This window comes from Herpailurus yagouaroundi, unplaced genomic scaffold (assembly GCF_014898765.1).
Source record: "Herpailurus yagouaroundi ecotype Mexico unplaced genomic scaffold, PumYag 141, whole genome shotgun sequence".
Lineage (NCBI taxonomy): Eukaryota > Metazoa > Chordata > Mammalia > Carnivora > Felidae > Herpailurus > Herpailurus yagouaroundi.
Window position 1 is genome coordinate 37,312,651 of NW_024412396.1, and position 20,577 is coordinate 37,333,227.

At 44.0% G+C, this 20,577-nt stretch overlaps 1 protein-coding gene and 1 long non-coding RNA gene across 2 annotated transcripts in view; one reads left to right on the plus strand and one right to left on the minus strand.

Annotated features, from left to right (window-relative positions):
- The window catches only part of PRKCH (protein kinase C eta), a 234,702-nt gene that overhangs the window by 182,571 nt on the left and 31,554 nt on the right, over window positions 1-20,577 (plus strand). The gene's annotated exons all lie outside the window — the stretch shown is intronic.
- Window positions 7,159-20,577, minus strand: part of LOC121031869 (uncharacterized) — a 171,555-nt gene continuing 158,136 nt past the window's right edge. Inside the window, exons 6-9 of the long non-coding RNA XR_005790942.1 lie at window positions 20,338-20,418; window positions 19,532-19,570; window positions 8,226-8,432; window positions 7,159-7,932 (exon numbers count right to left, since the gene is read on the minus strand). This is a non-coding gene — a long non-coding RNA (uncharacterized LOC121031869). The remainder of the gene's footprint in view (window positions 7,933-8,225; window positions 8,433-19,531; window positions 19,571-20,337; window positions 20,419-20,577) is intronic.

The window sequence follows — 20,577 nt, forward strand, 5'->3', positions numbered from 1 at the left end:
TCACCCTCAGGGCCCCATTTTGGACAATACACTGCACAGTCATGCTGCAAAGAGGAGTCTACATGTAACAACTTTTTTTTTTCTTCTGTGAAATGGTAGAACCAAAGGAAAAGATATTTTTACTAACTGAGAGGGGCCCCCTTCTGTAAGCGGGGGATTCTCCCAACACTTTCCTTTCAGAGACTATTTGCTCCTAGTCCATGAATTGGAAAAGCAATTACTCACCATTTTTAAATACTTTTTTTTTTTTTCTATAAGTCACTATCTTAGTCTCAAAGACACGTTGGGGGAAACTGCCTTTCCCAGATCCCATGTTTTATTTCCTTTGCATGATACTTTAATATATTTACATGTGATAAACATTTATTGGCATAACTTTATGAGCCTACATTCATCTGTTTATCCACGCATCCAGTCATTCATTTATTCGTGCAACAAATACTCACTGAGACCTACTTTGTGCCTCAGTATATCATTGTGAACAAGATAGGCCAGGACTTGGCCTACCAGAAGCATGTACTCTAATGTAAATATATAAAGATGTAAAAGTAACCACCAGTTGTGAAAAGTACACGGAAGGAGATGAGTGAGTTTTTCATTTTCACTTTTGTTCCACAGAACTTAAGAAAAGGGAAGTGAGAGAGACAGATACCTCTCCCCACGTCTTTCATTGTTGAATGTCTGAAATATTTTATCTGGGGTTCAAACTCAAAATAGCTTCAGAATAGGGTCTAATGGGGACATTCCAACCACAGAGTTTTAGCCAAATAAAATTCATATGTCTATACAACTAAAGTTCGGTTTAAAACAGAAAAACAAGGTGCCCAAGGCTGGGCCAGCAGGAACTGTCCACACTCCATTTGTCCCTGGCCACTAATTAACTTCCTCCAAAGCCCCCAGGGGTTCTTTTGCTCCAAATCAATGCCCACCAGGCCTGGTTCAGTCGCTCCCGTTGTGGGTCTCACAGAGAAAACAAGGGCAGTATTAGAATTTTACAACCACAAGTGAGCTTTTCTACCTCACTTTGGAAACATTGAGCCATCCCTCCGAAGTCTGGAAGACAGAAAGACTGCTCAAAGAAATCTGCTGGAAAATCTGAGAGCTAAGAGAAATGTCAGGAATATCATCTTTCATCACCGCATTTCTACACACTGCTGCGGTCTCCTGTGAGTCAGTGGGAGGAACTTCGCCACAATGTGGCCTCAAGGCCTCAAATCAGCGGGGCTGTGGCAGGGTCCCAGCCCCGGCAGGGGTATGTGGAGGGTAAGTGGTGGCACTGTCCGTGCCAGCCCAGGAATGCAGGCTCCTTTGAGTGTGTGAGGCTAACCTCCTAAGCCAAGTTCAAACTCCCCAGGTTCTTGGGTGGGCTGCCTCTGAAAAGCTCATCTTCCTTTGTTCTTTATCCAACATCTGCCTCCTGCCACTCTCCCAGAAAGTTTCTCTTCAGTGCCAAGAATGGATCTCCTAGAGAACTAGACAGACACTCGTTATCTGAGACACCCATAAAGGATGGGAAAGGCCATCAGTCACCCATTCTGTAGCTCCCTGGTCTCAGACCAAGAAAGAAAGGAGCTCTAAGAAGCGGGAACCTGACTGCCTCTTCTTCCCCTTGACCACACAGTGACTTCCTGAACAGACATTTAATGTAATAGTTTGGTCCTAATAGCATAAGAGAGTTCCTGCAGTCACTGGCCTTCCATGAAGCCTCTTATAAGGCATTGGTGCCTTCAAATGGAGATACCTAGACTCTGTTTTCTTTGAAGGTGAATCTGTTAGATTTCCTTGTTCCCTTTGGTCTCCAACCTTTAACACAGCAGCTGACAAGAGGAATGTGTACTAACCGCTGCATTGCCTTGATTCCAAGAAGCTACAGATCACAAGATGCCGATAATTTTTGATTTGATAGAAATGAGAGTCGTGGCAGTTGGCAAGGCTTTTTGGTCATTAGTTTTAAGGAACTTAGCTGTTTCAGAAGCACTAGAGGGAAGGGAGCAGGTACAGATCTTAGAACCAAGGCAATACAGAGGCTGCAATTTCGTTCTTCTCTACACAGCGAGAGAGGAATTTTTTTTCCCTCTCTAGGCACAGTGATAGAGAGTGGCTTGGTTAAAGATATTAAAGCCATCCTAGTGACAGCAAAAGAGAAACAGAAGCCCAGATGGTTGGGAAAATGTATGATCAGCTGGATTTTCAAGTTCTTCCCTTTTTTATGTGCTAGTCAGTCTTCTTCAGGAGAGTATATAAAGAACAGTGGTATGTGATACACCCACATTTTCCACTGTGTCAGAAAAGCAAAGTCTGTCTAACCCTCCTCAGTTTCCCGCTTGGTAAATTTGTGCTCTTGGTAATTTCTTTGCCAGAAACTGAGGAATCTGGTCTCAGAAAACAGTGGGTTTGGACACTCAGTATTATATAGGGTAAAGATGAAAAAATGCTGGTAATGCGGTTGAGTTTATCTGCACGCAAGGTGCTGTATTATCAATGGTCTTCCCCTGCTGGATTCTCATCTGTAACTGTCTCATGAAGAGTGGAAATCTGAAGACATTATTGCTCTCAGTCAGAACCTACTCTCACGTTGTTATTTTCTCAAGAGATGCTCCTAACTAGATTTGTAAGCATCCCACTTGTCACTTCATTCCCATCCAGGTTCTCACCTTCTCAAGGTGACCATTGTTCTGAGAAGCGTTTAGCTTCTTGTAAGGCTTTATTGGCCTGGGTGGTGGGGCCGGGCCAGTCCAGGGTCTGGAGGGCTGGACAGAACTGGAACGGGTCTCCAGAATGAGCCCTAAATCCTGCCAACCCTCCTTCAAGGTGCCGAGTCTATGTCCCCTGCCAGACTTGTGGGTTTCAAGGAATTACATTTCATGCAGACTGTGAGTTATAAATGTGTGTTTGTTTTAAACGGACTTTATGGTTTGGAAAGTGCCCTTCACCTCTACCTGACATACTATACTACACTCACCTGTCCTTGTTTGCCTGATGCATCGAAACAGACACACAGGCTCAAAGTAGACCGTCATTAAATTGTCCGTGGGCTTTGTTTGACCATGAGGATTTCACCATGGGGTTACTCACTCAATGTGACCTGCACATCTGCTTTGTACCACATTTGGCTCTGAAGACCAAAAGATAAATGAAACAGAATCCTTGCCCTCAAGGATTGAGTCTGCTGGGGGCTCCAAATGCATCTATAAATTGACAGTTTAAGACATGGTTCCCTTATTGCTCAAAGTAAAATGTAATGCAGTGAGAGTACAGAAAAGGAAGTTATGAATTCTAATCGAGAGGATCAGCAGAGGCTTTAGAGAAGAAATGGTATCTAAGCCGTAGGTTTTCGTTATCAACAAAATACAGAATTACATGCCAGGTAGAGGGAACAATAGGAATGAAGGCCTGAAGGCAGAAAAGTGTCCTGTGCTAAGGAATCATGAGGAATCCGTGTGACCAGAACTGCAGAGCAGGGAAAGGTGGCAGTTGAGGTGGGTCGGTGTGAGAACATTGAAGTCTTTGAGTGCCAGGCCATGAAGTTTGGCCTTTATTTGCCTGTCAATAGAGGCCATCAGAGGTTTTTGAGAAAGAGACTAACAGGAAATAACTGTAGTTAAGCAGAGTGCATAGGAACAAACCTGGAAACCAGGAGCTCAGGTAGGAGGACTTGGAATAAGTCAGGCAAGAAATAGGCATGGTGCAGTGCCTGCCTGGCTCAGAGCATTCGACTCTGGATCTCGGGATCGGGAGTTCAAGCCCCGTCTTGGGTGTAAAGATTAATAAAAATAAATAAATAAACTAAAGAGGGGGGAAAAATAGGCATGACTTGAAGCAAGCCAGGATAGCGAGAAGAAGAGGGAGAAGAGGAAGGGAGTGTGATACAGCGGAGGAAGAGCTTGGAGGACACTGATGAATGGGCTATGGAGCCCAAGGAGTAGACATTAAGGATGCTTTCCAGATTCCCAGCTAAGAACTCTAAGGCTTTTCACTGAGGATGACAGTTGGGTAAAATCTAGGTTTCATCTTTTGCCATTTGAAGGTTAGCTATGCCCCCAAATCAGTTACTTTCTTATTTGTCATGAAGGTCTAGATCTCTGGAAAGAGCTGTCAGGGTAGAGATTTGAATTGGGGAGCCATCTGTCTTAGGGTGATATTTGAATCCCTGGGATTCAATTGCACAGAACAACTGTACAACTGGGCAGACTGTGCACCGAACAGTTCTAAGCGGACCACTTCATCAGAGTCCTTGAAGATTTGTGTAATGACTATGAGTTTTCTAGGAGTTGGTGGTAACATGTCTAGGGAAAGGGGAGCCTTTTTCTAATTTGCGCTAAGGTGCGATTTGGTCTAGCAGTGGTTCTGGAAAGAAAGCTAAGCAAGGGCCAAGAACAGAGCCTTAGGGAACAGCCTACCCTTTAAGGGAGAGTGGAGGAGAAGGAGGAGGAGGAGCTCACAAAGCAGACCCTTAGGAGTGGTCAGAGACTTGAGTAGGATTGTATTCAGTTGCCTTGGAATTTACCTGAAAGCATAGTCCCCACTCAGCGAACTGTCATCTTACTTTGCTTTAATGACTCAGGTAGAGCCTCTACCAATGCTATCCCTCAATTTCCCCTTTTCACATATCCAAGGGGTTTTCCTTGACCCAGCAGATGGGATAGTTAGCAGTCTCCATTTGGTTAAGACAGAGAATTATCAAGCCTGCGGCTCTGTTTCTGAGGGCCAGCGCTGGGCAGGTGAGCATCATCCAGGGCAAATAGCAGCCTTCAGAATGCTCACTCCAGAGGCTGCCCTTTGGGCTCCTGGGAGAGCAGACCATATTTGCTGTCCCTAGGAAAGGGCACTACCTCTGGCCACTCACCTGTTACATTTGGCTCCGGACAGCCCTCACCCCTGTTACATTTGGCTCCGGACAGCCAGGAGTCAGGAGTTGCTGAGGCAGCTCCCAGGCCAGAACAGGCAGAACCTCTCAGACGGCCCTGAGTCCCACACTGTGAAGGCCTGGCAGGGCAGAGGGAGCTTTGTGTCTCCTGAGCCACACGAGAAAGAAAAGGCATCCCCAGAACAATGGCTTGGAGGCTGTCTTGACTTCCTTGTGGCATAAACTATAAAGCTTACGGCCTTCCCCACGCATGCCCACAGGATGGTATAAATGCTTCTTACAGAAGAGAAAGCGTGTGCCCTGCCTTGGCCCGTGATTCTCTGCCCACACACGCCTGTCATTGCTGCCTCCGGGCACTTTTGACCTCATTTACATCAGTGGAAAGTTATAGGAGGAGAGAGAGCACCACTTTCCTGGCCAGGAATGTGTCAGCCCAGATCAAAAATTCCAAGCCCACACCTGTGTCGATGGGATTCAAGCTCTACAGGCAAGACAGAACGCTGTTTGGCATGGTCATAAAACTCAGAACAAAACTGGAACTTATCTGAGGGGGTGGAACTCGATTGCTTGTGTATCACCTAGATCAGTCAATCAAAATGTTGTGTTTTCAAAATAAGTCTTTTTTTTTCAGACCCTGAATTTTAATAATTTTCTTTATCAGTTGATTCTCTGCTTTTTTTTTTTTTAATTTTTTTTTCAATGTTTATTTATTTTTGGAACAGAGAGAGACAGAGCATGAACGGGGGAGGGGCAGAGAGAGAGGGAGACACAGAATCGGAAACAGGCTCCAGGCTCCGAGCCATCAGCCCAGAGCCTGACGCGGGGCTCAAACTCACGGACCGCGAGATCGTGACCTGGCTGAAGTCGGACGCTTAACCCACTGCGCCACCCAGGCGCCCCTGATTCTCTGCTTCTTAATTTGAATGAGGAATACAGTTCCTTTTCCAATAGGAGAACGATCACTTGTCCTATCTCTGGGGCTTGCTTGTTTTCTTTTTTCCTAACCATAAGCAAGCCTAGGTTCCCTGACTCCATGCATCAAAGGCCCTGGGGAAACTCTTGGGATGATTTTATACACTACATCCTGTAAATGGGCAGGTGATCACGTTACCCTTTTTAAAAAGGACTCTGCAGCGGAGGAGAGGAGAGGAAAGCACTTTTCCATGGCGTCAGGGGGAAAATCCAGGAGTAGAACCCAAGAGGCTGAGGTTCAGGAAATGTGTTCCCAAACTGCCTTCTCTGGAAAATGCAGGGAACCGGCTGCTTTCCAGTGCAATTTTTGGTTTATCAACTTTCAAAAAGAAATTAGTTCCATATGATGGGAATCATGTTCTTTGGTTTGAGCTTAAATTGAGCTTTGAAGCAGTTTCTATGTAATATTCCATCCCTTCTGGTTTTGGAGTTTTCCATTAAACTTAAAAAAAAAATCAAATGAGCTTTTCAACTTGATGAAGGACTTCAGGAATCTCATTATTCCTTCTCTTCCTGGACTGACCTTTTAATTTTATGCAAGAGGTACAGGGGTGATTTGTCTTGTCTGGTTATAATACTGTGCTGTTGTAAGGATGCTTAATCACCAGGCACACACATTAGTCACCAGTTGTTGTAGCTACAAGCCCAGCTTCCTTATATTAACTTTAGGACTAGACTGAGAGCTAGAGAGGGGACAACCCGACGACGGGTGGTGTCAGAAATTCACCCCCAGATGCAGAAAGCAGTTCTCCTCATTTCTTCCTCATCTCCTCAGCTTCCATAATGTAGAGAACACGGAATAGGCATCAGAGGGAGAAAACACAGGCAGGAAGGATTTTACACACAAGGAATATATGGGTAAAGGAAAGGCAACCAGAGTATAGGGTAAGAAACTTAGGGCTTGTTCATTTCAGTCAACACTTAATTGCTCACTCAGCCCTGGGCCAGGCACCTTGTTCTGAGGTTAGCAGAAATAAGCATGGGAAGGACCTGCAGGGAAACCAACAATTACAGTCGGCGCAATAAATGCTATAATTAGAAGTATGCACCAAATACCACTGGTGCATGGAGGAGAGGCACCAAGCTTGTCTAGGAAGGGATGCAGAAGACTCCTGAGACAGAGAGCTTCGGCGAGGATGAAGTCATCTGCCCAAGAGAATGGAAGGTAGAAGGGTGCTGGCCAGAGCTCCCCATACTGTCTGTGGTGGTAAACCAGTGTTGTTGTGTTTTTCCCTTTTCAACCCATTTAGGACTGATATTTTTATAAAACGTAATAAAAGTCAATTACTAGAAAAATAAAATTTTAAAAAGACATGAAATAGGAGCCCAGATTTTTATTATTAGATTCAACAGACATAAAATTGCTGTCAGGTAGTTATAAAAGTTTCCAAGCGCTTACTCTTAATTTTTCTTCTTCCCCATTTATTCACTGTGATTCAATCATTTTCTGCTTCATTGCAGGCCAGTGGCGGTTTATGAGTGAGTGCCCATCCAAGGGCACAACAGCATATACGCGGGTGGGGGAGAGGTCCACCTCTCGGCGTTGGGTACCCGGAGTGCGTGAGGATGTGAAGCAGGGGAGAGCGCTGGGGGAGAAAATAAGGCTGCAGGGCAGACAGAGACCCCACCGTAGAGCCTTATGGCAGATAAAGTTGGGCAGGGCCTCTTAGAGGGTCAAACATTCAAGAATTGAATTTCAGAAAAACAACTGGCCCAGCATGAAGAGGGGAGGAGAGTGAAGGTAGTGAGACCGGTTAGGAGATGCAGCGATGCAGGTGGGAAATGATGGGGCTGAATGGAGGCCATGCAGTGTGGTGGAGAGAAGGTGTCTGGCTTTGAATACAATCAGGAGGCGTAATTGTCAGTTCTTAGTGATTGACTGCCCGTCGGAGAAGTGGGGAAGGCATGTCATCCAGTACCATCCCATCATTTACAGGTGAAGAAACTGAGACCCAGCAAGGTGACAAAGCTGAGTCTCGAAGCTCTGCTTTCTGGCTCAGGAAAAGTTTTCTTGCCCCCTGACTAATTGACCGGACAGTGTACCAGGTAAAACCAGCATTCCAGCTTGTCCCACTCAAGTCCCCATGATGCCTCTGGAGAGAGGGAAGGATGTGTGTCCATCAGAAGGTTCCAGGTGCACCGAGACACTAGTTTGCTCACTGACCACCCACCCCCCCCCCCACGTCTCCACCCCCACTACCCAGCTGCATTCAGCCAGCCTGCCTGACCTCCTGTGCTCTCTGTTCACGGTCATTGTCTTAATGACAGAAGCCACTGCAAGGTTCTCTGTGTCCTACAGTAGCCAGTTAAATTCACGTAAATCCTGTTTAGGCAGTTGACGGAATTTTTAATATCCTTCTTTTATAGAAACAAAGGTTGCTCTCACCTGTAAGCCAAACACGAACAGGCAGTCACTAAGCAGGGCACATTTTCATTTCTGGTATCTCTTGGTATCTCAGGACTTGTCTAGAAGGATTAATGCCTGGAATAGCGTGTACTCGAGAGTGTGTTCAGAGCCGGAGTTTCCTGGGGTGCTGACCTGGTCCTCCTAGGTCATCCCTGAGACAGGACTCCAGCAGGTCCTGGCAGCTTCCTCTTGGCGTCAGAGGTCCTGGATTGGTGCCAGAGGCCCAGCACAAACCCGAATCCACCCAGTTGCCTAACAGTCCTGCACATCCTCTTTAATCCAGCCTCGCTGGGGTCTCAGAACCAGACCAGGACTAGAGGGCAGAGAAGGGCTTGCCGTTCAGACAAACAGCCATTCATTAGGGGCCTACTATGTGCAAAGGGAGTTCAAAAATACAAAGATGGAAAAATGAAAACCAGGAGGCACTTCTCCTCCTGGAGATCACATTTCTAAAATAACAGTAATGTAAATAACCTAAAATAACAGTAATTCCACGCTTTTGGAATTTGTGCTCTCTGCCTGCCTGCTAGTTTGAATACCCATAATCTTTGTTGGCTTCCTGTGGTGAAAGAAGGCAAACACCAATGCAGTGGCCTTAACAGAGGTTCTTAAACGTGAGCATGGTACCTGGAGTTGACTGCTCATTTGTGCATACGCATGATAAAAAATATTAATAGGTTTGGACATGTTAAAAAGATACGTTCAATTATCACAGCATTGTTTGTAACAGTGAAAAACTGGAAATGACTTCTCCCCAAAGTAACTTTCAGAATCTGGGTCTTATCACATCACTGAATGGATGAGACCAGAATCCACTGTTGGGTTTATGTCCTAAATCATTAGGCAGGGAGAGGGTGGAAAACAAAGACTGGCTGTGCCAGTTCAGTTTTGACTGCATTATGAGGTACAGATAGCATGCCACTTCTTGGGAGTCCTGTTTTATTTCTAGAGAATCACAGTTCCTCTTTCGGCTTCTGCTTAGAAGAATGGGTCATTCATGCATTTGACAGACTGGGATGGAACTGGATGAACCTCAACTTGAACCAGCCTTTTTTCATTGCACTGAGCAGGGCTGTCGGTAGTGAACCGAGATCAATTCCTGTGTCTTTTCATTTTTAATTCAAGTATAATCAATACACAGTGTTATATTAATTTCAGGTGCACAATATAATTTACAATTCTATGCATTTCTCAGTGCTCATCAAGATAAATGTACTCTTAATCCCCTTTATCTACTTCACCGATCCCCACACCCACCCTACCTCTGGCAATCACCAATTTGTTCCCTATATTTAAGAGTCTGTTTTTTGGTTTGTCTCTTTTTTCCTTTGTTTGTTTTGTTTCTTAAATTCCTCCAAAACTTACCATATGACCCAGTAATTTCACTGCTAGTTACCCAAAGAAAGTGAAAACACTTAATCCAAAAAGAAATATGTACCCCTATGTGTATTGCAGCATTATTTACAGTAGCCGAGATATGAAAAACAACCCAAGTGCCCGTCGATAGATGAATGCTTAATTTCTGTATCTTAATGCTTCAGAATTTGGCCTCAGCAAAGACGGATAAAGTAGACAAAGGTATTGTGGCTGATGGAGCTTAACCAGTTCTTGAGACATTTTGCCCATTGCTAGTGCCAGGCCCTGGCACTGTATGAGAAACTCCCTTTGGCTCCTTGCTCTATCACCCACAGAGCAGTTTATAAGCCAGATGTGTCACTTTATAATATAATAGGCCCACCCGTCCCAAACTCCCAAATTTCGAATGTTACTTAGTATTTTCAAAGTTTGTGTCTACCATCAGTTTTGATTCTTACAAAAATCTCAAGGAATAGGCCACGTATGTGTTCTCTTTTTTGCTGATGAGGAAATAATAGTTCAGGCTTCCATAGTACTTAATACAATCAGGCACTGTTCTAAACAATTCACATTAAATAGCTTCATTCTCATGAGGCAGGCACTGTGGTTATCTGCATTTCATGAAGAGGACCAAATATAGAGTGGTTAAGTAACTTGCCCAAGATCACACAAATGGTAAATAGCAGGGCCAAGACTCAAGCCCAGGCAGCCTGGCTCCAGAATCTATACCCTTAACCTTCCATTATACTGCCTTTTGGAATCAGACAGACAGAGGTTGGTTGAATAACCATGTGGGAGTTAGGGAAGGAAGCACAGTGAGGGAGGCATAGGGGAGCTATCTCGCTCCCTACGAGGACAGCTGAGAATTTGCCCTTGGCCGCTATCTGTCCATGTGTGTGAGGACTCCATGCTTGGCTACTAGTCTGAATTTGCTGTGTTCCAGAACTGATCACAGATAAGCTTATCGGCATGGACTCCAGTTCTCTAGGAAATGTAAAATATACCCCACTATTAATGGTATGTGAAACCTGATATTTGCAAAAGATCTTTAATTGCCTCCGTAATGTACATATGGGGATAAAGTGTTGCCACACAGGTCACTTGTGGAGCGAAATCCAGGGTTAGTGACTAGATTAAAGTCTATCACCTTGCCACTTTAATGTTTTAACAGAGGAACTGAGGTGCTGAGAAATTGCCCAAACTGAAGTAACCATTATTTATTGGATCAAGATTTGTCCAACATTTAGGCAAGAAGAAGGTTAGTCTCTCAAAAGGTCTCTTTATCAGTTCCTTTTGTTTAGCGGTTTGATGATACTTTCTAAGCTAAAAATAAGACACACAGGCCCAAAAAATAATTTTCTCCCTGATTTGTGAATTGTTTACCTTTAAGATCTTAGGAAGTTATAATGATGTTTGCATTTCAGAGATTACTTTTATTAAGGATACTATTACATAAAATTGGAAATAGTCTCTGGCCGATGGCTGCACATTTACTCAAATGGATTACTCAACAAAATGAATGTCTTGGGAAATGAATGTCTTGGGAATGTCTTGCAAGGCTAAGTGCTGGACACAGCATGGGCGGGTGCTCAGGAAGTAGCAGCGAGTTCTTCAAAAGGAGGGGCGCCTGGGTGGCGCAGTCGGTTAAGCGTCCGACTTCAGCCAGGTCCCGATCTCGCAGTCCGGGAGTTCGAGCCCCGCGTCAGGCTCTGGGCTGATGGCTCAGAGCCTGGAGCCTGTTTCCAATTCTGTGTCTCCCTCTCTCTCTGCCCCTCCCCCGTTCATGCTCTGTCTCTCTCTGTCCCAAAAATAAATAAACGTTGAAAAAAAAAAAAAGAAAAAAAATTCAAAAGGAAACTTCTTAGGGGTAAATTTGATGTCTTCTGCACACTTTGCTGTGATATGCCCAGCATTAGGAGGAGATCTGTAAATCCCTGGAAAGGGACTGAGATGTGTGTTGCTGTCATATGTCTAGCCTGTGATCAGTACGCTGGAAATGACTTAAGAAATATTCCAGGCCTACCCTTGGAGGCTGTAATCACTTTGGAGAAAACAAGGCTTTATGCAAAACACAGAGAACAAAGTGATACCATCTATAACCCAGAACTAACATGTGAGGTTCGCATTTAATTCCAAGGGCCTGGGAGTGGTTCTGAAACCGTAGGTGCCTTCTTGGGTTTTTGAGACTTCCGTTTAAATGGCTCAGGTTTAATCTCTGATGGAGACAGCAGGTAACCGAATGAGACCTGCTGATGTGGCCAAAAGTTCTGGTTCAAGTCAGAAGTCTGTCTCCCCTCCCCTTTGATATTGCGTAAGGCATTACTAATGCTGGCAAAGGTTTGTGTTTAGCCAGTTGCCAAAAGCAGCCTGAATATCCCTTCCTGAGGTCGGTGCTATAAACTGCACTCCTTCCTGTTGTAAAGCGTTCCTCATCACCCCGCCTCCCTCCACTTGCCCCCACCCCGCGGTATCCACGTCCCCTCTCACATGCTGTTTTCTCTCAACAAAATGTGTTCAGGGAACTGGCCTCACCGCTGGCAGAGTCTAGTACCCCCAAGTCTGAAGAGCCCTGGGTTTCCATAGAGGGAACCAGCCACAGCTAGACGGGCTAAGATGTCTCATCGTCCCTTCACTTGCTAGTGTATTCGCACTGATGCCTCAGTTGTCTGGCTGATCTTTCAAGGGTGACAGCCACAACATTTATCCACTTACTGGCGACAGTAGTGGTGACAACAGTGGCCAACACTTACCTAGCACTGCGTGCCCTCTAACGTTTAACAGAGTTTCATTCTGTCAACCTGTTTGTTGGTATCGGTGCCACGTGTCCACCATAAGCCTCGTAGGATCCATCTGGCCCTGCCCATCCCCACTCCACAGCTGCCCCAATTATCATTGAGATCACATTGGTTAAGAGGCTACCGTGTTCTGATTCTTCCTCTTGCGAAATCTTTCCTTCCTTTACCTTCCTTAACGCGTCCTCTTTGCAGGCAGAGGGCTCCTCCACGACTATCCTGTCCCTAGTTTGCAGGCTCTCAGGATCCCTGTGACTCTCTGATCCATTTCTTTGTTGCATTTCTATGGCTGGGAAGCAAAGGTGCCCTGGAAAGTAATTTCCCATGGGTCAGCTGCACCCACCTCTCTGCACTGGGGAAGCCTGAGGAGCCGAGCAGAATTTAGTATGTTGACCACCTTATCCCCCCCTAGCCTATCAACCGCAGGTGTCTCTTTTGCCCCAGCATCTTTTCTGTGTTGTTGGAGCTAGGCCCAATGGTCACGAGACCCCTAGCCACCAAGGGTCTGTCATCTCCTTGGTGTCTTTATCGGAAGCCCTCCATTCTGCCTCCCTGCTTCCCCTCGCAGAGGGCATCTGTGTGCATGCCAAACACAGCCAGGTATCACGCAGGAAGCATTTTGGCAAGGAGAGTCAGTGAGAGAGGTTTTCTTGGCAACTATAAAATAAAAATACTGTAAGGAGCTACTAAATAAACTTGTGCCACTTCAGCTAGAGAATTTCAGCCCTCCTGGGAGGGGGAGGGGCGATGCTAGGAATGAAAAAATTTAGAGAGAAGGCTCAACTGTCAGCATGATGGCTCATTTATTTGATGGCCCCCAGAGAGATGTATGATCTGCACACTGTAGAAGTTAATCAAACTCATTGCCTCTTTCATTTGTCCAGAGAGGCAATGAGTGTTTTCTTTGTACGTGTTTTCCAACCATAAGACACGGCAAGGGGAAATCTCTTGGTCCCTTTGCTCAGGTTAAATCGGTCTTGTATATAAACAGTGGTGAATGTGGAAACATGTTGCCTGCATATCAAGTGCATCCAACACCAGAACTGGATGGAGACCAACACCTGACCTGGGGGGATTAGTTTGTGAGTCCCTGGCCCTGTTTTAAAGGGTGTGTAATAGCCAGACTTGCACAGGGTCATTTTTATGATTATTTCCCACCTCAAGTAGCTGTTGGGAGAAATACGAAAGGGTAGGAGGAGCCTCAGAGGAGATTTGGTAATACTTTCGGAGTTGGAAATTGTTTTTTGATTTTCTGTATTCATTAGAAAATGAGTCATTTTACATTCAGCCTCATGATAATGTATGTTCATGTTTCCCATATTTGTTCTTTTTCTTTTTTTTGAAAGTTTATTTATTTATTGAGAGAGAGAGAGAGAACATGCAAGCTAGGGAGAGGGAGAGAGAGAATCCCAAGCAGGTCCCGTGCTGTCAGCACAGAGCCCCTGCACGGGGCTCAATCTCCAGAAGCATGAGATCATGACCTGAGCCGAAATTAAGAGTGGGATGCTTAGCTGACTGAGCCACCCAGGTGCTCCTACGTATTTGTTCTTAATTTTTTCTCATGGATCAGCCCCACAAAACTTCATGAGGAGAAATGGTATGGGGACTTCATTTAATAATTAGGGATGTTGCAGGGCACATGAGTGGCTCAGTTGGTTGAGCTTCCGACTTCTGTCAGGATCTGTAAGCAAGTAAGTTGATTTGGGTTTTTTTCAACATGCCCTTGCAGCCTGCATTCCAAAAGAAATCCTTTCCATATCTATCAGTGGTTTATGTTCCCTACATATCTTCCTTGGGAATTATAGCAATAAATGGTACAGAAACCAAAGAAAAGAATTAAAGCCAAAACATGTGGACATATATCTTAATGATTTCTTCCATAATATGTAATAAGCTTCTAAAAAATAATCAGGGGTGCCTCGTTGGCTCTGTTGGTTGAACATCTGATTCTTGATTTTGGCTCAGGTCATGATCCCACGCTGTGGGATTCGAGCACCACACTGGGCTCCACACTGAGTGTGGAGCCTGCTTGAGATTCTCCTTCACTCTGCCCTTCTCCCCACCTTGTATGCACACTCTCTCTCTCAAATAAAAATAATAATAATCAAAAAGATATCTCAAACTTTAAAATGGGTAAAAAATGTGAAAAGGCAACAGACAGAAGAAATACAAATGGTCATTAAACATGTTTTTCTTTTTTTTTTTTTTTATTTTTTTTTTCAACGTTTATTTATTTTTGGGACAGAGAGAGACAGAGCATGAACGGGGGAGGGGCAGAGAGAGAGGGAGACACAGAATCGGAAACAGGCTCCAGGCTCTGAGCCATCAGCCCAGAGCCCGACGCGGGGCTCAAACTCGCGGAGCGCGAGATCGTGACCTGGCTGAAGTCGGACGCTTAACCCACTGCGCCACCCAGGCACCCCTAAACATGTTTTTAAAAGCTTAATCTCATTCGTAAGAAATGAAGTTAAAACAATGAGATCATTTTCCCTAGCAAATTGGCAAAGACCTAAGGATGATTATGTCCTACTTGAATAAGGAAGCCAAATGGATGTTCTCATACACTATTGGTGGGAGTATGAATTGATACAAACTTTTTCAGCAATTGTTCAACTTCTGTTTTCATTTTAAACATTTATATCCTTTGACACAGCATTTTTATTTCTTAAACCCAAGTAACCCCTCCTGCAAGTGTGCAAGTGATGTTCATTACCCTCTGGCTTGAAGTTGCAAAAAATTAAAAACCATCTAAATGTTCACGGAGGGTGGACTATTTAAATTATAATACACCAAGGGGCGCCTGGGTGGCTCAGTCGGTTAAGCGTCCGACTTCAGCCAGGTCACGATCTCGCGGTCCGTGAGTTCGAGCCCCGCGTCGGGCTCTGGGCTGATGGCTCCGAGCCTGGAGCCTGTTTCCGATTCTGTGTCTCCCTCTCTCTCTGCCCCTCCCCCGTTCATGCTCTGTCTCTCTCTGTCCCAAAAATAAATAAACGTTCAAAAATAGAAAATTAAAAAAAAAATTATAATACACCTTTCTAACGGAATTTTAGATAACCATTACAGAGAATGAGGTAGATCTATATAGAAATATGTCCAAAATATTTGTTAGGTAAGAAAAGCAAGTTTCTCATAATATGTATTAGTGTCTCATTGAGAAGAAAAGATTTGAAGACTGTGAGCCTGTCATCATTTTCCCCATAATTTTTCAGGAATGATCAAATTTTATATGATGAAAATGATTTTTTTATATCATTTTTAAATTATAAATTTAAAATTTATATCAAATTTTATATGATGAAAATGATTTACAAAAGAAGTAATTTTCAAAAGATAAAACTTCTGTCATAAAAATTTCCCATTTTTCATCTTTTATAAAATTTTATCAGCTCCCATAAAATTCTGTCATGTATATACCACAAGTTGTTTAGCCATTCCCCTATTAATTAATAATTTGGCCTATTTCCAAATTTTTGGTATCCTGCAAGATGAAGCAATGAACATTTTCCTAAAATAGAACACTTAAGTTTATGCTCACAAAAGCACCGCATCATGTAGCAGAGGTTGAGGGTTAAAACCAGAGAGAACCCATTAGATGATTCTGAATGTAAAAGGTTAATATTTTCTAACCCTTTTAAACCTTGACAAGACTAGGGATGCCCCACCTAAGAGGCAAAAGAGGGGCCCTTGCTTCCCTGGGCACTCAACTATGCTACCCACTCTGGCTGATAAATTATGAGCAGTATTTGTGGTCCCAGTGTGAAAAAGATCAGGGGCCTTATCCTCAGGATACTCTTCGCAGGGCTCGGTTCCCCAGCTGCCTTCTTCCCATTCCATTCCCTCTCCCCAGGTGAACTCATCCACACCCAGCTAATTGACTCTGAAATTTGTATCTCCTGCCCAGCCTCTGAGTTCTAGCCATGTATATTCAGCTGCCTCTAAATGTCTCCACTTGGATGCCTAAAAAATAGCTCAATATGTCCAAAATAAATCCTGTGAGCCAGAACATGCTCACGCCTTCTTCCCTTTCACTGTCTATATCCTTCCATTACTGAATCCCATTACTTTTCCCCCCTATTAGTTTTGGGTCCATCTAGTTCCCTTTGCCTTCCTGCCACACCCTGCTCCAGGCCACCATCTTTTCTTTGCTGAACACTTCAGTTGCTTCCCAACTAGTGTCCTCATGTTCTCTCCTCCCCCACTGATCTGTTGTCCACATTGTAGCTGGAGGCTCATTGTACGATCACAAGTTAATGCTATCCATCTCTGTGTGTGACCTTTCAATGGTTTCTCTTTCTCCTTGGGCTCAAGACTGGAATTTTTACTGGCCCCTGCCTTGGCAGGCTCCTGCCGTTTCCTGTCTCATTCAGGCTTCTGAGCCCCTTGCATATTGTGTGATTCATAGATGGTACTCTAAGATTTGTTGGGTGGGTGAATGGCTAAACATCTTGTGTTAGGTAATACGTGAATGGCACTCCTATCTAACTGATGATACAATGAGATTTTAGGCTTTTGCTGTTTCAGTGACCTTTTTTTTTTTTTTTAATTTTTTTTTTCAATGTTTATTTATTTTTGGGACAGAGAGAGACAGAGCATGAACGGGGGAGGGGCAGAGAGAGAGGGAGACACAGAATCGGAAACAGGCTCCAGGCTCTGAGCCATCAGCCCAGAGCCCGACGCGGGGCTCGAACTCACAGACCGCGAGATCGTGACCTGGCTGAAGTCGGACGCTTAACCGACTGCGCCACCCAGGCGCCCCAACAGTGACCTTTCAACATTCTTTTACCAATTTAACACAATCAGTCTTGCCTTGAAAAAAAAAATTACAAGTTTATATAAACCCAGACACTCAAAATACAAACCAGTCCTAAATGGTTTTGTTGTGAAATTATGATCATAATATTAAATTTATTCTTTTCGGCCACCTCTTCACCCTTATCCATGTACCAGCTTCTCTTCCTTGGAAGAGAACAGTGAATGATCTTCAGAATATTTGACCACTAGAGACACATTTGCTGTGCACTCCCCTATTCCTGTACATGCAAGGATTGGAAAAAATTCATTGAACTCCTTCTCCATGCACACACTAAAAACCAAACCAAAAAAAATCTTTTGGCAAAATTTTGACGATGCATTTCATAGTGATGTGCACAAAAATGTCCCTTTGCCATAATTCATTTTTTGGGATACTTATTGATTCTCACACAGTTCTTGTTGCAATTGGGGAAGTCTTCTCAGGAAATAATCTACTAGGGGGATTAGCCAGCAATGCAATGCCAGTATATAAAAGAGTGTTTGTCCACTGTAGTGGGTAATGAGCCCATGCTTTGGAAGGAGGTGAGCAGAACTGAGAATCCTGGATTTACCCCTGGGTAACTAAATAATGTTGCTGAGATCCTCGTTCACAGGGTTTGTTCAGGATTAAAATAAGATAATATGGCTAAAGCACTTAGCATCTGGTGAAAATTTAGTGTAGCTGAATTAGCTACTGTCATACTCTTGTGCTCTACAGAAGCTTTTTTCAGGTTATACGGACATGCACACACATAACTCAAATGAGCAGAGAAAAAGCAGTATACCTTGAATAGTATATTGACTGTATGTTTTTAATAACCAATATCAATGTTGTATTTCATTAAAGAATTATTATCTTTCAGATTAAGAAATTAAAATATTTACAGATGAGATGCTTTTATGTCTTGGATTTGCTTCAAAATCTGAAAAAAGATGGATCAGGAATGGAGTAAATGTATACACAAAACAAGATAGGACATGCATTGATAGCACTTATGCTCTGTGACCACTACAGGGATTGTTATATTAGTCTCTGTACTTTTGTATAGATTTGAAATTTTCCATGATAAAAAAAAATTTTTAATAGATTAAAAATAGTTACTGAATAGCCTCTTAGAGTCATTCTTGTTCAAGGAGCCAGCTCACAACTCACCTTCCTTTATTTCTTTTGGAAGAGTCACTGATTCCGGTGATCTAAGCAGAAAGACTCATGTCATTCTGTTTTATGACTCTCAGAATAGCTCATGGTGGAAACAAAATAAATACAAATTCTGAATTTCCTTTGTCCTCAACTACTTGGGATGCTTCTCTGAAACCACTGTGGGCATTTTAAATTTTTTTTTTTTTAATGTTTATTTATTTTTTTGGGACAGAGAGAGACAGAGCACGAACGGGGGAGGGTCAGAGAGAGAGGGAGACACAGAATCAGAAACAGGCTCCAGGCTCCGAGCCATCGGCCCAGAGCCCGACGCGGGGCTCGAACTCACGGACCGCGAGATCGTGACCTGGCTGAAGTCGGACGCTTAACCGACTGCGCCACCCAGGCGCCCCAACTGTGGGCATTTTAAAGTAACCCTGATTATGCAGCAACAACAATGCATAAAGTAACTCTTTCTACCCTTCTATGATTGTGTGACAAAAGTTACAGCTATTAAATACCGGTGCTAGTGACCTAATGAAGGATGAGCCGGTAATTGCGTATTTGGCACTTTGGGATCTGAGCCTCTGCCCTGTATGAACTTGTAATCTTCATTGTGTAGCCTTGTTAAGTTTGGCTGTTGAGTTACATGTTGGCATTGGAGGCTAAGGAACTTCAAAGCCAAAAACTGACCTTTGCATATTTCAAAGTCAGAAGTCATACAATGACTTTTTTTGCTTTTGCTTTTTTTTTTTCTTTACCATCTTTTTTTTTTTAAGTGTTATTTTATTTTGAGGGAGAGATAGCACGAGTAAGAGAGGGACAGAGAGAGGGAGACAGAGAATCCTAAGCAGGCTCTGCACTGTCAGCACTGAAGCCGATGTGGGGCTCAACTCATGAACAGCGAGATCATGACTTGAGCTGAAATCAAGAGTCGGATGCTTAACCAAGTGTGCCACCCAGGTGCCCCATGTTTTCTTTTTTTTTTAAGCGAAGATCATGATTACCCTTAAAATGGAAGCTGACCGTGTCCGTGAATGGCTCTGTAACCTTTGAATCTGTTTGACTAACCCTGTCAATGTTTTACTCTGTCATCTGGGTGCAAGCCATGGAAAAGTATTATGACTGGGTCCTCTCTGCTTTATAATCGTCTTTCCTAAAGTAGCTTCCCTTCTCCAGCTTCACCAAAGCAAAGAATTTGAACTTACATTTCAGGATTCTTCTTCTCCTCCCTCTGGAATCTGTCTCTAAGGGATAAAGCACATCACTTTTTATAAGTTTAATTACCTTGGAACAAGGATCCCAGTGAGGTTTATGAAGCTTCCTTTCTTCCCCTGAAAATAAGACAGGCACTGAGCTGGCTAGGGAAGCTCACTGCTGTCTGTCCGACATGCTTCTGTTTATGTCTTTGGTCAGCGTCTTCTTCCATGACCAAGCTGGAACTAGGGAGGAGTAAGGCTTAGCCCCAGCTAAGGGGGAGACAGGTACACAGACAGAGCCTTCTGGAATACAGTGCAGGGCATGCCGTTATAGGAGCAGGAACTCACTGGGTACTCTGAGGGCAGAGTTGACTCTCTGGGGATATCAGGACAGAACTTACAGAGAAGGTGTGAGATATTTAGGCTGAGGGCAGAACTAATAGCCTGGGATTATATTATGCTCTTAATTGAACGCCCTTGGAATCCCAGTTTGGGGGTTTTGTCTATTAAGTAGCACCTGGTGTAAAACAAGCAATGGCGTTTCTCTCAGGGCTTGTACAGGTCTAAAGAAGGCCTAGAATTAGACTGAAAAGTCAGGATTGAAGTATAACCTGCCTCTGTGGCCTCAGGCATTCTGTGGCAGGGATGCACTGTGCTGTCAGTTCTGTCTTCTGAGCAGTGAGGCTGCGTTCTGGACTTCTGCAGAGGGCATTGTGATGGGCAGCTTACAGAACTGATTGCAAGCACTTGTCTCTCCCTGAACGATTCCTGCTGCCCATGACAGCGACTGAGTAATAAGCAATTAGACCTCTTACCTGGGATGTTAGTCACAAGCTCTCTTGAGCAATCAAAGGTCGGTTCTCCAGACCGTTGTGAGTTTCTGTTAGCACTTGTTCCTGTTACCAAACAAAATCCTTTATGAGTCCTTAGCAGGCATAACAGCTTTAGGAGAATTCAGAAACCCAGTAACCTTGTTTGGCAGTGAGAGAGCATGCTCTAGGCACAGGTCCACAGGGGCCTGGATGACTGGGCTAGAACCTGGTGCTGAAAGAGTT